This window comes from Pseudophryne corroboree, chromosome 1 (genome assembly GCF_028390025.1).
Source record: "Pseudophryne corroboree isolate aPseCor3 chromosome 1, aPseCor3.hap2, whole genome shotgun sequence".
Taxonomy (NCBI): Eukaryota; Metazoa; Chordata; class Amphibia; order Anura; family Myobatrachidae; genus Pseudophryne; species Pseudophryne corroboree.
Window position 1 is genome coordinate 974,101,628 of NC_086444.1, and position 16,416 is coordinate 974,118,043.

The 16,416-nt window shown below is 47.0% G+C and overlaps 1 protein-coding gene across 1 annotated transcript in view; it reads left to right on the plus strand.

Annotated features, from left to right (window-relative positions):
- Nucleotides 1–16,416, plus strand: part of PLRG1 (pleiotropic regulator 1) — a 128,749-nt gene that overhangs the window by 2,141 nt on the left and 110,192 nt on the right. The window lies entirely within an intron of this gene.

Sequence of the window (16,416 nt, forward strand, 5' to 3'; positions counted from 1 at the left end):
TCTCCTGCACGGCATCCCCCCACGACATCACCTATGCTGCGTCTTCTGCACTGCGCCCACATCACCTGTGCTGCTTCTCCTGCACCTCTACTGCACCTCCTGCACTGCATCACCCATCACATCACCTGTGCTGCGTCTCCTGCACTACTCCCCCCATGACATCTCCTGAGCCCCATCTCCTGAACTGCTCCCCCCATCACATCTCCTGTATTGCGCCTCCTGCACTGCTCCCCCATCACATCACCTGTACTGAGTCTGCAGCACTCTCTCCCCCATCACATCACCTGTATCCTGCCCTGCTCCCTCATCACATCATCCGTGCCTCATCTCCTGCACTGCATCCCCCATCACATCACCTGTGCTGCGTCTCCTGCACTGCATCCCCCCATCACATCACCTGTGCTGCGTCTTCTGCACTGCGCCCTCATCACATCACCTGTGCTGCGTCTCCTTCACCGCTCTGCCATCACATCAGCTGTGCCATGTCTCCTGCACTGCTCCCCCATCACATCTCCTGTGTCGCACCTCTTGCACCGCTCCCCCCAATCACATCTCCTGTGTTGCGTCTCCTGCACTGCACCCCCATCACACCACCTGTGCTGTGTCTCCTGCATTGCTTCCCTCATCACACCACCTGTACAGAGTCTCCTGCACTACATCTACCCATCACATCACCTGTACTTCACCTCCTGCACTGTATCTCCATCACCTGTACTGCACCTTCTGCACTGTATCCCCATCACCTGTACTGCACCTCCTGCACGGTATCCCCATCACCTGTACTGCACCTCCTGCACAGCATCCCCATCACATCACCTGTACTGCGTCTCCTGTGCTGCATCCCTCCATCACATCACCTATACAGTCTCCTGCACTGCATCCCCCCATCACATCACCTGTACTGCACAACCTGCACTGTATCCCCATCACATCACCTGTACTGCACCTCCTGCACGGCATCCCCCATCACATTACCTGTACCGTGTCTCATGCACTCCCTCCCCCTCACATCTCCTGTGTTGCGTCTCCTGCATTGCTCCCCCTATCACATCACCTGTACTGTGCCTCCTGTCTGTATCCCCATCATATCGCCTGTAGTGCACCTCCTGCACTGCATCCCCCATCACACCACCTGTACTGCGTCTCCTGTGCTGCATCCCCCCATTACATCACCTGTACCTCGTCTCCTGCACTGCTCCCCTCATCACATCACCTGTACTGCACCTCCTGCACTGCATCCCCCATCACATCACTTGCACTGCGTCTCTTGCACTGCTCCCCCATCACCTGTGCTGCGTCTCCTGTGCTGCATCCCCCCATCACATCACTTGTGCTGCGTCTCCTGCACTACATCCGCCATCACATCACCTGTACTGTGCTGCATCCCCCCATCACATCACTTGTGCTGCGTCTCCTGCACTACATCCGCCATCACATCCCCTGTACTGCACTGCATCCCCTATCACATCACCTATACTGCACCTCCTGCACTGCATCCCCCATCACATCACCTGTACTGCGTCACTTGCACTGCTCCCCCCATCACCTGTGCTGCGTCTCCTGTGCTGCATCCCCCCATCACATCACTTGTGCTGCGTCTCCTGCACTACATCCGCCATCACATCACCTGTACTGCACTGCATCCCCTATCACATCACCTATACTGCACCTCCTGCACTGCATCCCCCATCACATCACCTGTACTGCGTCACTTGCACTGCTCCCCCCATCACCTGTGCTGCGTCTCCCGCACTGCTCCCCCATCACATCCCTGCAAAAGAAGGTTGTGCGGAGATACCCTATCGGCTCTAACAAAGGAGCTGCTGTCTTCTATCGTGGTTATACCCTATAACCGAAATGTGAGATTCAAGAGTAAAAATGGGGATGGGGGGAGCAGTGCAAGAGACTCCACAAAGGAGATGTGATAGGGGGAGCAGTGCAGGAGACACGGTACAGGTGATGTGATGAGGGGAGCGTTGCAGGAGATGCGATGGGGGAGCGTTGCAGGAGATGCAGCACAGGGGATGTGATTGGGGGGAGCGGAGCAGGAGACGGGGCTCAGGAGATTCAAGAGTAAAAATGGGGATGACAGAGAGCTTGTGCGCTAAGGTTCTGAAATCACCCAAAAAGTGCAACACCGTAAGTGGCTAAGATTTACTTATCTCAATCTAATCCTGATTTACTGGGTGGTGTGTGTTCCCGTTTATTAGACGCCAGCGAATATATGTAAAAGGGAAAATCCCCACATAGTATAGTACCGTTTAACTCAATAATCGCGGGTGCAAAAGTACCCCAATACTTAATACGAACACTATTTTATCCAATAATGAATAAAAATTGGAGGCTTTACCAGCACCTCAATCTGATCCTCACTTGTGATTTGACCAGACCTTTACTAATGGCATTTTTAACATGTGGTCCAGCTGGAGGGAGAACAGCAAGGAATTGTTGTGATTGGGATAAATCGACCACATGCAAAAAATGCCATTAGTAAAAGTCTGGTCAAATCGCAAATCAGGATCAGATTGCAGTGCTAATGAGAATTACTGGAGTTGGTAAGGAACAATTGATCAGGATTGTCCATCTACACGCTTGAAGTGCATATTTATCTGGTAACGCCTCCAATTTTTATTTATTATTGGATAAAATAACGTAGTGTTCGTATTAAGTATTGTGGTACTTTTGCACCCGCGATTATTGAGTTAAACGGTACTATACTTTGTGGGGATTTTCCCTTTTATATATATTCACTGACGTCTAATAAAAGGGAACACACCCCACCCAGCAAATAAGGATCAGATTGAGATAAGTAAATCTTAGCCACTTACGTTGTTGCACTTTTTGGGTGATTTCAGAACCTTAGCGCACATCTCCTGCAATGCTCCCCCCATCACATCACCTGTACCGTGTCTCCTGCACTGCTCCCCCTATCACATCTCCTTTGTGGCGTCTCCTGCACTGCTCCCCCCATCACATCTCCTATGTGACATCTCCTGCACCGCATCCCCCCCATCACATCGCCTGTGTCGCGTATCCTGCACCGCTCCCCCATCACATTTCCTGTGTGGTGTCTCCTGCACCGCTCCCCCCACCACGTCTCCTGCATTACTCCCCCCATCACATCAACTGTATTGTGTCTCCTGCACTGCTCCCCCCATCACATCACTTGTGCCGCGTCTCCTACTCTGCTCCCCCATCACCTGTACCGCGTCTCCTGCACTGCTCCCCCATCACCTGTACCGCTTCTCCTGCACTGCTCCCCCATCACCTGTACCGCGTCTCCTGCACTGCTCCCCCATCACCTGTACCGCGTCTCCTGCACTGCTCCCCCATCACCTGTACCGCTTCTCCTGCACTGCTCCCCCATCACCTGTACCGCGTCTCCTGCACTGCTCCCCCATCACCTGTACCGCGTCTCCTGCACTGCTCCCCCATCACCTGTACCGCGTCTCCTGCACTGCTCCCCATCACCTGTACCGCGTCTCCTGCACTGCTCCCCCATCACCTGTACCGCGTCTCCTGCACTGCTCCCCCATCACCTGTACCGCGTCTCCTGCACTTCTCCCCATCACCTGTACCGCTTCTCCTGCACTGCTCCCCCATCACCTGTACCGCGTCTCCTGCACTGCTCCCCCATCACCTGTACCGCGTCTCCTGCACTGCTCCCCCATCACCTGTACCGCGTCTCCTGCACTGCTCCCCCATCACCTGTACCGCGTCTCCTGCACTGCTCCCCCATCACCTGTACCGCGTCTCCTGCACTGCTCCCCCATCACCTGTACCGCGTCTCCTGCACTTCTCCCCATCACCTGTACCGCGTCTCCTGCACTGCTCCCCCATCACCTGTACCGCGTCTCCTGCACTGCTCCCCCATCACCTGTACCGCGTCTCCTGCACTGCTCCCCCATCACCTGTACCGCTTCTCCTGCACTGCTCCCCCATCACCTGTACCGCGTCTCCTGCACTGCTCCCCCATCACCTGTACCGCGTCTCCTGCACTGCTCCCCCATCACCTGTACCGCGTCTCCTGCACTGCTCCCCCATCACCTGTACCGCGTCTCCTGCACTGCTCCCCCATCACCTGTACCGCGTCTCCTGCACTGCTCCCCCATCACCTGTACCGCGTCTCCTGCACTTCTCCCCATCACCTGTACCGCGTCTCCTGCACTGCTCCCCCATCACCTGTACCGCGTCTCCTGCACTGCTCCCCCATCACCTGTACCGCTTCTCCTGCACTGCTCCCCCATCACCCGTACCGCGTCTCCTGCACTGCTCCCCCGTCACCTGTACCGCGTCTCCTGCACTGCTCCCCCGTCACCTGTACCGCGTCTCCTGCACTGCTCCCCATCACCTGTACTGCGTCTCCTGCACTGCTCCCCCATCACATTCTCTGTGCTTCATCTCCTGAACTGCTTCCCCCAACACATCTCCTGTGCTGCGTCTCCTGCACTACTCCCTCCATCACATAACCTGTAATGTGTCTCCTGCACTGCTTCCCCCAACACATCTCCTGTGTCGCGTTTCCTGCACTGCTCCCCCATCACATCACCTGTACTGAGTCTCCTGCACTGCTTCCCCCCATCACATCTCCTTTGATGTGTCTCCTGCACTGCTTCCCCCCATCACACCTCCTTTGATGTGTCTCCTGCACTACTTCCTCCAACACATCTCCTGTGTCGCGTCTCCTGCACTGCTCCCCCATCACATCACCATATTATTTTATTATCCTTTATTTATGTGGCACCCAAGCGATCCGCAGCACCTAATTATAGAGTACATAAATAGGCAAAACAAGAAAACAGTGACTTACAATTCTAGACAATATAGGACAAGTACAAGGTGTAAACATAGCTGCATTAGCAGGCAACACTGAAATCAGTATCCAGGCGTCAAGACGGTGGCAGAAAACCGAGGTATTTGTTGCTGTCCAAGGGCGTATTGAATAGAATATTAAGTAAGAGACGGAAAGGCACATGAGGGAAGAGGGCCCTGCTCATGAAAGCTTACATGTTAAAGGGGAAGCTTACATTCTAAAGGGGAGGGGCACACACAGGGGTGACACAGATGGGGTAGATAATGGGCGTGGGAGAGACGGCTGGGTTTAAATCACCTGTACCGTGTCTGCAGTGGGTGTACTATGTTATACCGATGCTCGGTGGCGTGTTACGCGAGCCATGCTATTTACTCTCCCTTCAGGGGTGTTGTGGAGTGGACACCCCAAGAGAGAGAATAGTTGTTGGGATCCCGGCGCCGCTGTGCAGAGCGCCAGGATCCCGACAGCCGGGATATCGAGTACCTCCTATCTGCAGCACTACATCCCCCATCATATTTGCCTGCACTTTTGTCTCTAGCACTACAATGGTATATGCATATTCTCCAGTAATTACCCTCACACTGGATAATACTCAGTGCTACGCAGTATATCTATCAGAAAATGTACATAATGTATATATTGAATTTAAAATACTCAACACACTTCCAAGCTGTATTATACTAGGATCTTTGTATACTAACCGGTTCCAAAATAGTACTTGGCAAAGCGTCAACTTACACAGTAATGCCCAATGCATTACAACAGTTTCCTATATTATCTTGTCTCTCTGATTGTGAGGGAGCTGGAAGGTTATGTGCTGGGGGGGGAGGGAGTCTAGCGTGAGTTAAAGGAAAGATGCACCTTTTTTTGTCCCTTTGGACCCATTAGCGCAGGGTGTGTGGTAGTGGTTTGAATGTGTGCTGGTTAAATGGAGAAATCCCTTCCGCCACTCGGTAACACCCACTGTGGCATGTATGGGAATGTGCTTGGCACTCAGAAATTGAGCTTTATGCTGACATCCACCATGCTGGTGCTGACTGCGTCTCATTATTCAGCAGTTCCTGTCAGTGCAGGTGAAGGAAGATGGGGGTATTGTAACAGGTTGGATGTTTTCAGTCATTCAGCCACACGCGTTCATTTACGTATGTTACTTCACCTTTTATACCCAAGCCGCTACTAGAAGCCAGTGTATTTGAGGTCTTCAAGTGGGCATTATATTTGGAAGCAATATCTATAAATATTCATATGAGCCCTGGAAATTACAGCCGCGCGCATAACAGCCCCTCGGGTTCCGGCGAGTGGTGTCACGGGCAGGGTGCGGTTTTGAAATAGCTCTTTAAACTCCTTTATATTAATGCTTTTCAGTTGCTGTGTACTGTAAATTGTTTTCAGTTTGTCTGCTTTGCTGTATAGTATTTGAGTAGTGGTTTTGATAAAATATAAGATGTACATTTATATTACTTCATATTCTTTATTAAATCTACAGATCTATATTGATCAATTTTTTTTTTGTTTTTCTTCATTTCTATAATATTTGTTTTTAGGAAATTTCTGTTTAAAAATAGTTTAGCAGAAAGTCATTTTGTCTTGTTCCATAGCAATAAATGCTTATTAAATCTACAGATGAGGTATTTATACAGAGAACTTACATCAGCAGCAGAGCCTGAGCATTTGCCATCTGGTAACTGAGAATGAGACTGTAAGGGCTGTAACACACGCTCCGGTTTCTCCCGGATGGCAAAAAGCCAGACAAACTTTGTCCGGCTTTTTTGCCATCCGGCAGTCTTTCACACACAACAGCTTTGAGCCGTGTGTGATGCTGTGCGCATGCACAGCATTAGACACGGCTTGAAAAAAAAAAAACGTGTGTGTGAAAGCTCCCCTTCACATACACTGCTCACTGCCTTCAAAGGTGGCACAGCCTCGGCCTGGCAGCCGGACCTTCCACTGGATATTTCCGGCAGCTGGGCCGGGACCCTACCCTTTGCACTGCTCATTACAATACCGGCACGGGGAAAAAGCCATCCGTTTTTTTTTCCGGCCGGCAAAAGCCGGTGTGTGTGTTACAGCCCTAAAGCTTTGCTTGTTTTGTCTAGATTTTATTTGGAGGGGTTTACATGTATTTCACTGCTAGCCTGTACACCTTGCTACTCTACTTACTCATTGGAGATTGTATTCATAATAAACAGTTACCTCCAATAAGCAGTCTACGGGGTAGATTAATCATTGGTTTGTGGAAACAATTGCAAGATGAGATGTCTTTGACATGCTTTGACTTTGAGGCTCAGCAGCACAGCACTGCCTCTCAGCTGATGTGGGTACATACAGTGCCTATGGAAAATCATCATATCCCATCAAAATCCTTACCTTTGTCACAATACTCCCTGGAACATAAAATACATGAAATCAAGCTTTTTCCAGCTTTATATACACATTTTGCCGAACAACATTCAACTAATGAAAGAGAAGGCAACAGTTCTGAAAATAAATGGAAAACTAGGAAAGTGATCAGTCCCCCAACATTTTGCTGCAATTGCAGCCAACGGGCTGGATATGTATCTGCCAGCTTAGGGCACTTAGATAGGGGAGTATTTGTTCATTCTCTCTAGCGGACTTGTTCAAGTTAAGTCAAATTTCATGGTGAGTGTTGATGGTCTAAAGCTGAATACACACGAGACAATGTGTACCAGCGTGACATCATTAGCGATGGGACCCGGCGGAGTGCCAGCATCGGCAACCGTATACACACTTGACGATGCCGGCAGCAACAAGCGACAGGGTGGTGGGGGGGGGGGGGGGCATGCTGCATTCGGCAGCATGGCATTGCTAGCAACAGCCCCAGATCCTTTTACTTGTACAAAAGACCTGAGGCTGTCACAAGCAACCCGCGGGTGCGCATATCGGCATAGTGATGGTACGTACACACGGCACTTTTTAAACGATTTGGCATTCTGATTGGTCAAGAGCGCCCAAAATCATTCAAAATCTCGTCCTGTGTGTACGCACCTTAAGTCTAGCCACAGATTTGAATTGGCCACTCAAGGGCATTTACCTTCCTATCCTTAGGTCTCTGCTTTGTTTTCTTGGCGGTATGTTTAGGGCCATTGTCGTGCTTGAGGCACGTGAAGCATAATACCTGATAAGTGCCGGTATCAGGGGGGGAAGAGCATGCTGCATTGGGGCTAATTGGATAGCCCCTGCTGATACATTTACCTGCGGTCATTGACTGCGGATAATTGGATACCCCCCTCTGAGTTTCTGCACATGGAAACACAACTATTCTGCTACTTATGGGAAGAGTAACTTACAACTAAATATTTATTCAGCTGCACAACTATTGAATAGCTCTCACTCCTTTTAGATAGGAGCTGCGACAGCGCAAAACAGTTGTATTTCCCCCACATATGTATAGACAACCCAGATTTTAGTTCCCCTTCTCATGGCGAAAACCAGTCCAGTGGTAGGATGTAATGGAGTCCGAGATTGGTCAGCATCCCACACATCCGGCGATCATGGACGCCATTACATCCTGTTGCTAGACTAGTGAGTGTAGCAGTGTTGCTTCTATGGGAGGGGTCACCACTAAAACACCACACCTCTCCGGGAAACTGTTAGGTCAGTAGAATTGGCTTATGTGGGGTATGTATATGTTGTGCAGATGGGAATCTGTTTTTGGACTTGTAGATGAGATACTGTACAAGTTTACTTTACTTTATTGTTTTTAGTAAAGTAAAAAAATAAAATCAAATTACTGACATTTTCTATACCCAAATATATTTTAGAGGCTTTAATTTGGTGGCAAAACGCTTGTTTTTTGTCATACTGGGGTCAATTCAATTCTGCGCAGATTGAATAGCGTTGGGAATTGGCTCCCGGTGCTTGTCAGTGTGACCCCCAACAAGAGGATAACTTCTTGCACCCCTCCGAGGGTGCGAGCAGAAATCCAACAAAAGAGCTGGCACGATGCTGTTTTCTGTCCTTAGCTCACCAGAAACAACATAACTGCAGGCACATTAGTCGAAGAATGCTGGTTTTCATGATAAAACACCGTTTAGTCCTTCTCTCACATAACAGCACATTGAATTCAATACCACCGGAAGCTAATTCCTGGCGCTACACAATCTGTGCAGAATTGAATTGACCCCTTTTAAACAGTTAATAAAGAAGATACAAATCAGCCATTTGACACCTTTGTACTGTTACAGTATGTTTTATGATTTACCACTTTTCTGGGGTTCAGGGTGCTTTCTCAACTTTTTTCATGCAGTTTCCTCCAGGTTGTGCACTGTACAATCACTGCATAACCTCAAAGATGAACCTTTTCTTAATGCCGAGGTTCCCAAACTGTGTGCCGTGGCTCCCTGGGGTGCCTCGGGACACTTGCAGGGGTGCCCTGGGTTGGTGGTCCAGGACCAATTCAAATTATTCATGGTCAATATAATAGGCAAAACCAGTGCTGGTGGCTGCCAGTCATAAAATATGTGGTCAAACAGAAGCAAATCTAGTCCCTCACCACACAACTGACCCTAAGGATGAAATATAAACACAATCTACTTAATGTAATATTTCTTTCTAAATTTCTCAATAAGAAACTTTTGGCCTAGGGGTGCCTTGAAAAAATTCTGATATTCTAGTGCGCCGTGATTCAAAAAAGTTTGGAAACCACTGTCTTATTGAATAGCATGGGTACGCACATGCTGAAAGTAGCATGCGATATGGGAAAATCTCAGCTCAACGCTGTTAATTGTATCAACCCTATTAACGGGAAGGTTTTGCTGGCACATTTGAGTCAACAAGCATAAGCGTTCCTTACCAGTCAGTGTATGCTGAAACTTGTATTTCTGGAAATATCGCTAAAGTTCCATTACTCCCCTGCCGGCAATATCCCACACATTTCACGAACGGTTTGGTGAAATGTAGGCATTTACATTGAACTGGGTAATAATTTGAGAGCAATAATTGTAACTTTAGGCATGAAAAAGTGACGTTCCACTTATCGCACCAGATTGAATTGGTACTGATATGTGTGGACATTTAATTTCATAATTTTATATTGGCTAGACATGCTCAGGAACCTGGCAACATCCAGTGAGCAACAATATATAAGGTGTATGTATTCTTGTAGCTTGAGTTATGGATGAGTCCACAGTTGTTTATGGATTTTGAACGGGGCATATATTCTAATGAACATACAAACAGGAAACACATGTTACAAATAACTGAACAGAAATTTTACTGGAATGTTCAAAATGTGATTTATGGGGGAAAAGTTTGTTATTGCTCGGTGGTAATTAATAACACTTGTGCACTATATTTGTATTTATTTTTCCAGCGGGGACATGAGTTTGTATGCCTTCCATTGTAGCTTCAGATTTAACTACAGACAATTGCTTCATTATAACGCGGTGTGAGACCTCCAGGCTAGCAGTTTCTCTGTATGCTACAGTACGTTATATCTGCAATATATTCTCACTGCCATATATTACCTGCTGTCATCTCAATATTCTATCTATCTATCTATCTATCTATCTATCTATCTATCTATCTATCTATCTATCTATCTATCTATCTATCTATCTCTCTATCTATCTATCTATCTATATTTATTATTGAGATAACAGCAGGTAATATATAGCAGTCAGAACATGTTGCAGATATAACGTACTGTAGCATAAAGAGAAAGTGTAGTTTGTGTGTGTGTGTGTGTGTGTGTGTGTGTGTGTGTGTGTGTATGTATGTATATATATATATATATATATATATAGCAGAGTGAGAGGATCCGGCACTCAAAGGACTAGATATAAGCAATAAGCTGGTTCAAATAGTAAGCTGACAGCGCAGCATCAGTAGGTCAATATATATATATATATATATATATATATATATATATATATATGTCGTCTTTCAATCTACAGTGTCATTGCTGCATTTTTACACTAGTGTGGAACTGTCCTGTGCAGTCAATTAGCAAATACTGCCCTAGGTATCCTAATAATGGTAGCTTGCTCTATTTGTGTATTCACTGAAAGTCTCCAAAAATGGCATAGTAATTCAGATCATGCTCCCTTCTGATTCTGTCTGGAACTGGCGGTGCACTTGTAAATAGCTGGCCACAGATCTTACCTTTTTTTAAAAAGCTAGCAAAGCTTATATCTGCTTTTAGTTTCATGGTATAAAGGCAGGAGATGTATTTGTTTAGCATAATTAAACTTGTATAAACCGAGTGCAGCGGTAGCGGAGCAAGGCACCTTGCCCGAAGCATGGCGAGCGGACACAGTGCACTAATTGGGGTTCCCGGTCACTCTACGAAGACGACACCAAAAAAACCGAACCCCCCCCCCCCAAAACCCCATGTCAACCTTTTTTCAAGTTGACCTAGCAACCTGTCGACCAATAGTGCTCGATCTAAGTGACTGTCGACCCATACCCGTTGGGGCTCCTGTAGTATGAAGTCCCGCGTTACATTAATACGCACTTCATGGAATATTTTCATGAAACGTACTCCTGCTACCTCTGCGAGTCCATTATTAATGCCAAGTTTCAGGCATTTGGGCATTGTCATTCATTAATTCTGCATTGTGTAATTCAATTGTGGCATACGCTGGCAGCCACCAACGGAGCAGTTCAATTGTTGCTCCATTAGGGTGCAATGGCTGCAGGTGCTTGCATTTCAGCTTGCCGCCCTTGGTGGGTGGCGAGCTGAAATGCGCGAAAACATATATGGGGATTGGGCCCCTTTAATGGCACGTTTTGCAATCACGCCAAGCACTTTGGTCAGGTCCCGACTTTTTTTGGTGCAATCGGCATTGAATTGTGTCCTGCGATGTCCTGTCACTTTTTAGATCGGAGATTGGGGGCGCAAAACATTGAATATCACCCACAGTATGTTAAGTATATGTGATAGTGGGGAGATCATCCTGAACTGTGGTAAGGGACAGGATTCGCTTCTGTTTCACATAGTTTATGATTGGAAGCCACAAGCACTGGTTTTGCCTGTTACAGTTTAGGAACAACTGGTTTAGAGTATTTTGGGTATATTAAAGTGTTACAGTATACATAGTATATAGTATACTGTATAGAGTATACAGTAAACAAATTTATAAAAAATTGCAAAAAACACTTCCAATGACCATCTGCATGTTAAAAACAAAAAAACAAAACACTTCCCCATCAATAAAATATCTAATATATATATCCCACATAATTTAACCAACTTTTCTGCTTTTTTAGAGAAAATCACCTGAAAATGACTACATATGTTTACTGCCCATTTTTACTAGTTAACCTTTAAATACATGGAGAGAGGGATTGCAGGGAGCTACTGTACTGTGCATCAGCATTTGTACACTAAAATAAGAATTTCCCTTACTATTCACCTAGTCTGTAGGTGAAACCAAATGCTGAGTCAACTCCCATTGAGACCTGTGTTAACATGAATTTTGAATGAAATTGCGTAAAACTGCATTTTTACTCGCTGTAAATAGTAAAACAACCTAGTTTGCATCTGCCCCTTGTGGTTACAAAATATTACAACAGAAAAAGATCTTTGATCACACAGTTACATATCTGGTTACTGTTGCTATTGTTAAATACCCCTGTCAGTGCATAGTTGAATTGACCAACAGTGGACCTAGACGTCAATAGACAAAACTTGTTTTTCAAACGTTTATCCCTGTTGTTGATATTTCGAGTGTTACTCCACCAGTGGGTCACCATCCCCCCCCCCCCCCCCCCCCCCCACTGCAAAAAAAAAAAAAAAACAATTGAAAATAAACTGTATTCCATGCACTTCTAGAGTATGGACTGGAATTTTGAATAGCATTTACCATGCATTTTTTGTTCACCTTTAAAATCTGGGATTTGTTTTTTGCCTCACCCTGTAGCAGTTGTATACTTTCATGTTGTATAATTTCTTACTTGCCAGCGGTATGCGGACAATATCATTATCACCAGACAGAACAATATTTATTTAAGGTGATTACAGACCACATGCATAGCATTTATATTTATAGATTTATAGATAATCATATGTAATCCCCAGATTGGGTAAGTCGCATAACAGAGTATTTGTCGTCATCTTAATTAGTAGTCCAAATCTTCTGTTCAGCTGCAGCCGTCTCTGCATAGCAAAGCCTCACTGCACTTGTCATTTTTTCAGTAACATCTGTGCAGTTGATACTGTTAAATTATTTGCCAAATCAGAAATGAGCAGAACAAGTTTCAAAGTGCTATCTATAGTCTAGGGGGTGAGTTGTTTAAAACTGGCCCATAATTGCTTTTCCCCCTGTCACTTTACACGGGGTGGTATGCAATTGTTTGGGCGCCTATTGTTTTATTGTGCCCAGAAGTGCCGGGTTTAGCCGTGCAAAATGGCTAAAGTGCTGCCTGCGACGTGGGCACTTTTCACAGACTTCTGCTAGCAGCTCGGGGAGTTGTGATCCAGAAATGTCTGTGCCGGCAGCATGCGCGCCCTTACGGCAGCACAATTGAATTGTGCCTGCGGGCACCCATTAAGCAATTGAATTTCCCTTTAGGCATCTATCATCTGCCTTTATTTAGTCCTCTTCAGGTACCTCACTCTGGTAGATTTACTAAAGCTTCTAAAACAGACAAGTGTTGGTGTTGCGCATAGCAGCCAATTCGATACGCTCTGTAATTTTCTAGAATGCAATAGAGAAATGATAGACAGAATCTGGTTGTTATGGCAACACCACCACTTTTCATTTTTAGAAACGTTAGTAAATCTGCCCCAAAGGCTGTTTGAGCTTTCAGTTAACTTATTGTAGAGTGGTTATCCAGCTGCTTTCTGGGTAATTTCTGTAGTGCCGGCATATTACACAGACATCCCTGCCTCTTTGTAGCTTAGTATTAATGTCCTACCGAACAAACATGTATACTTTCTTGATTGTGTTTGGGGGGTAAAAAACAGTAGCTGCTAAAGTAAGCCTGCACATTCCTTTGGGAGAACATGAAAACTCTGCACAGATGGAACTCCAGTACTTGACATCACCACTTTTTCTCTATCGTCCTAGTGGATGCTGGGGTTCCTGAAAGGACCATGGGGAATAGCGGCTCCGCAGGAGACAGGGCACAAAAAGTAAAGCTTTTTCCGATCAGGTGGTGTGCACTGGCTCCTCCCCCCATGACCCTCCTCCAGACTCCAGTTAGATTTTTGTGCCCGCCGAGAAGGGTGCAATCTAGGTGGCTCTCCTAAAGAGCTGCTTAGAAAAAGTTTAGCTAGGTTTTTTATTTTACAGTGATTCCTGCTGGCAACAGGATCACTGCAGCGAGGGACTGAGGGGAGAAGGAGTCAACTCACCTGCGTGCAGGATGGATTGGCTTCTTGGCTACTGGACATCAAGCTCCAGAGGGACGATCACGGGTACAGCCTGGATGGTCACCGGAGCCACGCCGCCGGCCCCCTTGCAGATGCTGAAGACAGAAGAGGTCCAGAATCGGCGGCTGAAGACTCCTGCAGTCTTCAAAAGGTAGCGCACAGCACTGCAGCTGTGCGCCATTTTCCTCTCAGCACACTTCACACGGCAGTCACTGAGGGTGCAGGGCGCTGGGAGGGGGGCGCCCTGGGAGGCAAAATGATTACCTATAAAGGCTAAAAATACCTCACATATAGCCCTAGAGGCTATATGGAGATATTTAACCCCTGCCTGATTTCTCTAAATAGCGGGAGACGAGCCCGCCAGAAAAGGGGCGGGGCCTATCTCCTCAGCACACGGCGCCATTTCCTCTCACAGTTCCGCTGGTCAGGACGGCTCCCAAGTCTCTCCCCTGCACTGCACTACAGAAACAGGGTAAAACAGAGAGGGGGGGGCACATTTATGGCGATAATTTGATATAACAAAGCAGCTATAAGGGAGCACTTATTATAAGGCTATCCCTGATATATATATAGCGCTTTTGGTGTGTGCTGGCAAACTCTCCCTCTGTCTCCCCAAAGGGCTAGTGGGTCCTGTCTTCGTTAGGAGCATTCCCTGTGTGTCTGCTGTGTGTCGGTACGTGTGTGTCGACATGTATGAGGACGATATTGGTGTGGAGGCGGAGCTATTGCCAAATATGAGGATGTCACCCCCTCGGGAGTCGACACCGGAATGGATGCCTTTATTTTTGGAACTACGGGATAATGTCAACACGCTAAAGCAGTCGTTTGACGACATGAGGCGGCCGGACAATCAATTAGTGCCTGTCCAGGCGACTCAAACACCGTCAGGGGCTGTGAAACGCCCTTTGCCTCAGTCGGTCGACACAGACCCAGACACAGGCGATGACTCCAGTGGTGACGGTGACGAATCAACCGTATTTTCCAGTAGGGCCACACGTTATATGATTTTGGCAATGAAGGAGGCGTTACATTTAGCTGATACTACAGGTACCACTAAACAGGGTATTATGTGGGGTATGAAAAAACTTCCTATAGTTTTTCCTGAATCAGAAGAATTAAATGACGTGTGTAATGAAGCGTGGGTTGCCCCTGATAAAAAACTGATAATTTCAAAGAAATTATTGGCATTATACCCTTTCCCGCCAGAGGTTAGGGAGCGCTGGGAAACACCTCCTAGGGTGGACAAGGCGCTAACACGCTTATCTAAACAAGTGGCGTTACCCTCTCCTGAGACGGCCGCACTTAAAGATCCATCAGATAGGAGGATGGAAAATATCCAAAAAAGTATATACACACATGCAGGTGTTATACTACGACCAGCTGTAGCGACTGCCTGGATGGGCAGTGCTGGGGTAGTTTGGTCAGAGTCCCTGATTGAAAATATTGATACCCTGGACAGGGACAATATTTTACTGTCGTTAGAACAAATAAAGGATGCATTTCTTTATATGCGTGATGCACAGAGGGATATCTGCACACTGGCATCACGGGTAAGTGCTATGTCCATTTCGGCCAGAAGAGTTTTATGGACGCGACAGTGGTCAGGTGATGCGGATTCAAAACGGCATATGGAAGTTTTGCCGTATAAAGGGGAGGAGTTATTTGGAGTCGGTCTATCAGATTTGGTGGCCACGGCTACAGCCGGGAAATCCACCTTTCTACCTCAAGTCACTCCCCCACAGAAAAAGGCACCGACTTTTCAACCGCAGCCCTTTCGTTCCTTTAAAAATAAGAGAGCAAAGGGCTATTCATATCTGCCACGAGGCAAAGGTCGAGGGAAGAGACAGCAACACGCAGCTCCTTCCCAGGAACAGAAGCCCTCCCCGGCTTCTACAAAAGCCTCAGCATGACGCTGGGGCTTCTCAAGCGGACTCGGGGATGGTGGGCGGTCGTCTCAAAAATTACAGCGCGCAGTGGGCTCACTCGCAGGTAGATCCCTGGATCCTGCAGATAATATCTCAAGGGTACAGGTTGGAATTAGAAACGGATCCACCTCGCCGTTTCCTGAAGTCTGCTTTACCAACGTCCCCCTCCGAAAGGGAGACGGTTTTGGAAGCCATTCACAAGCTGTACGCTCAGCAGGTGATAGTCAAGGTACCTCTTCTACAACAAGGGAAGGGGTATTATTCCACTCTTTTTGTGGTACCGAAGCCGGATGGCTCGGTAAGGCCTATTCTAAATCTGAAGTCCTTGAACCTGTACATAA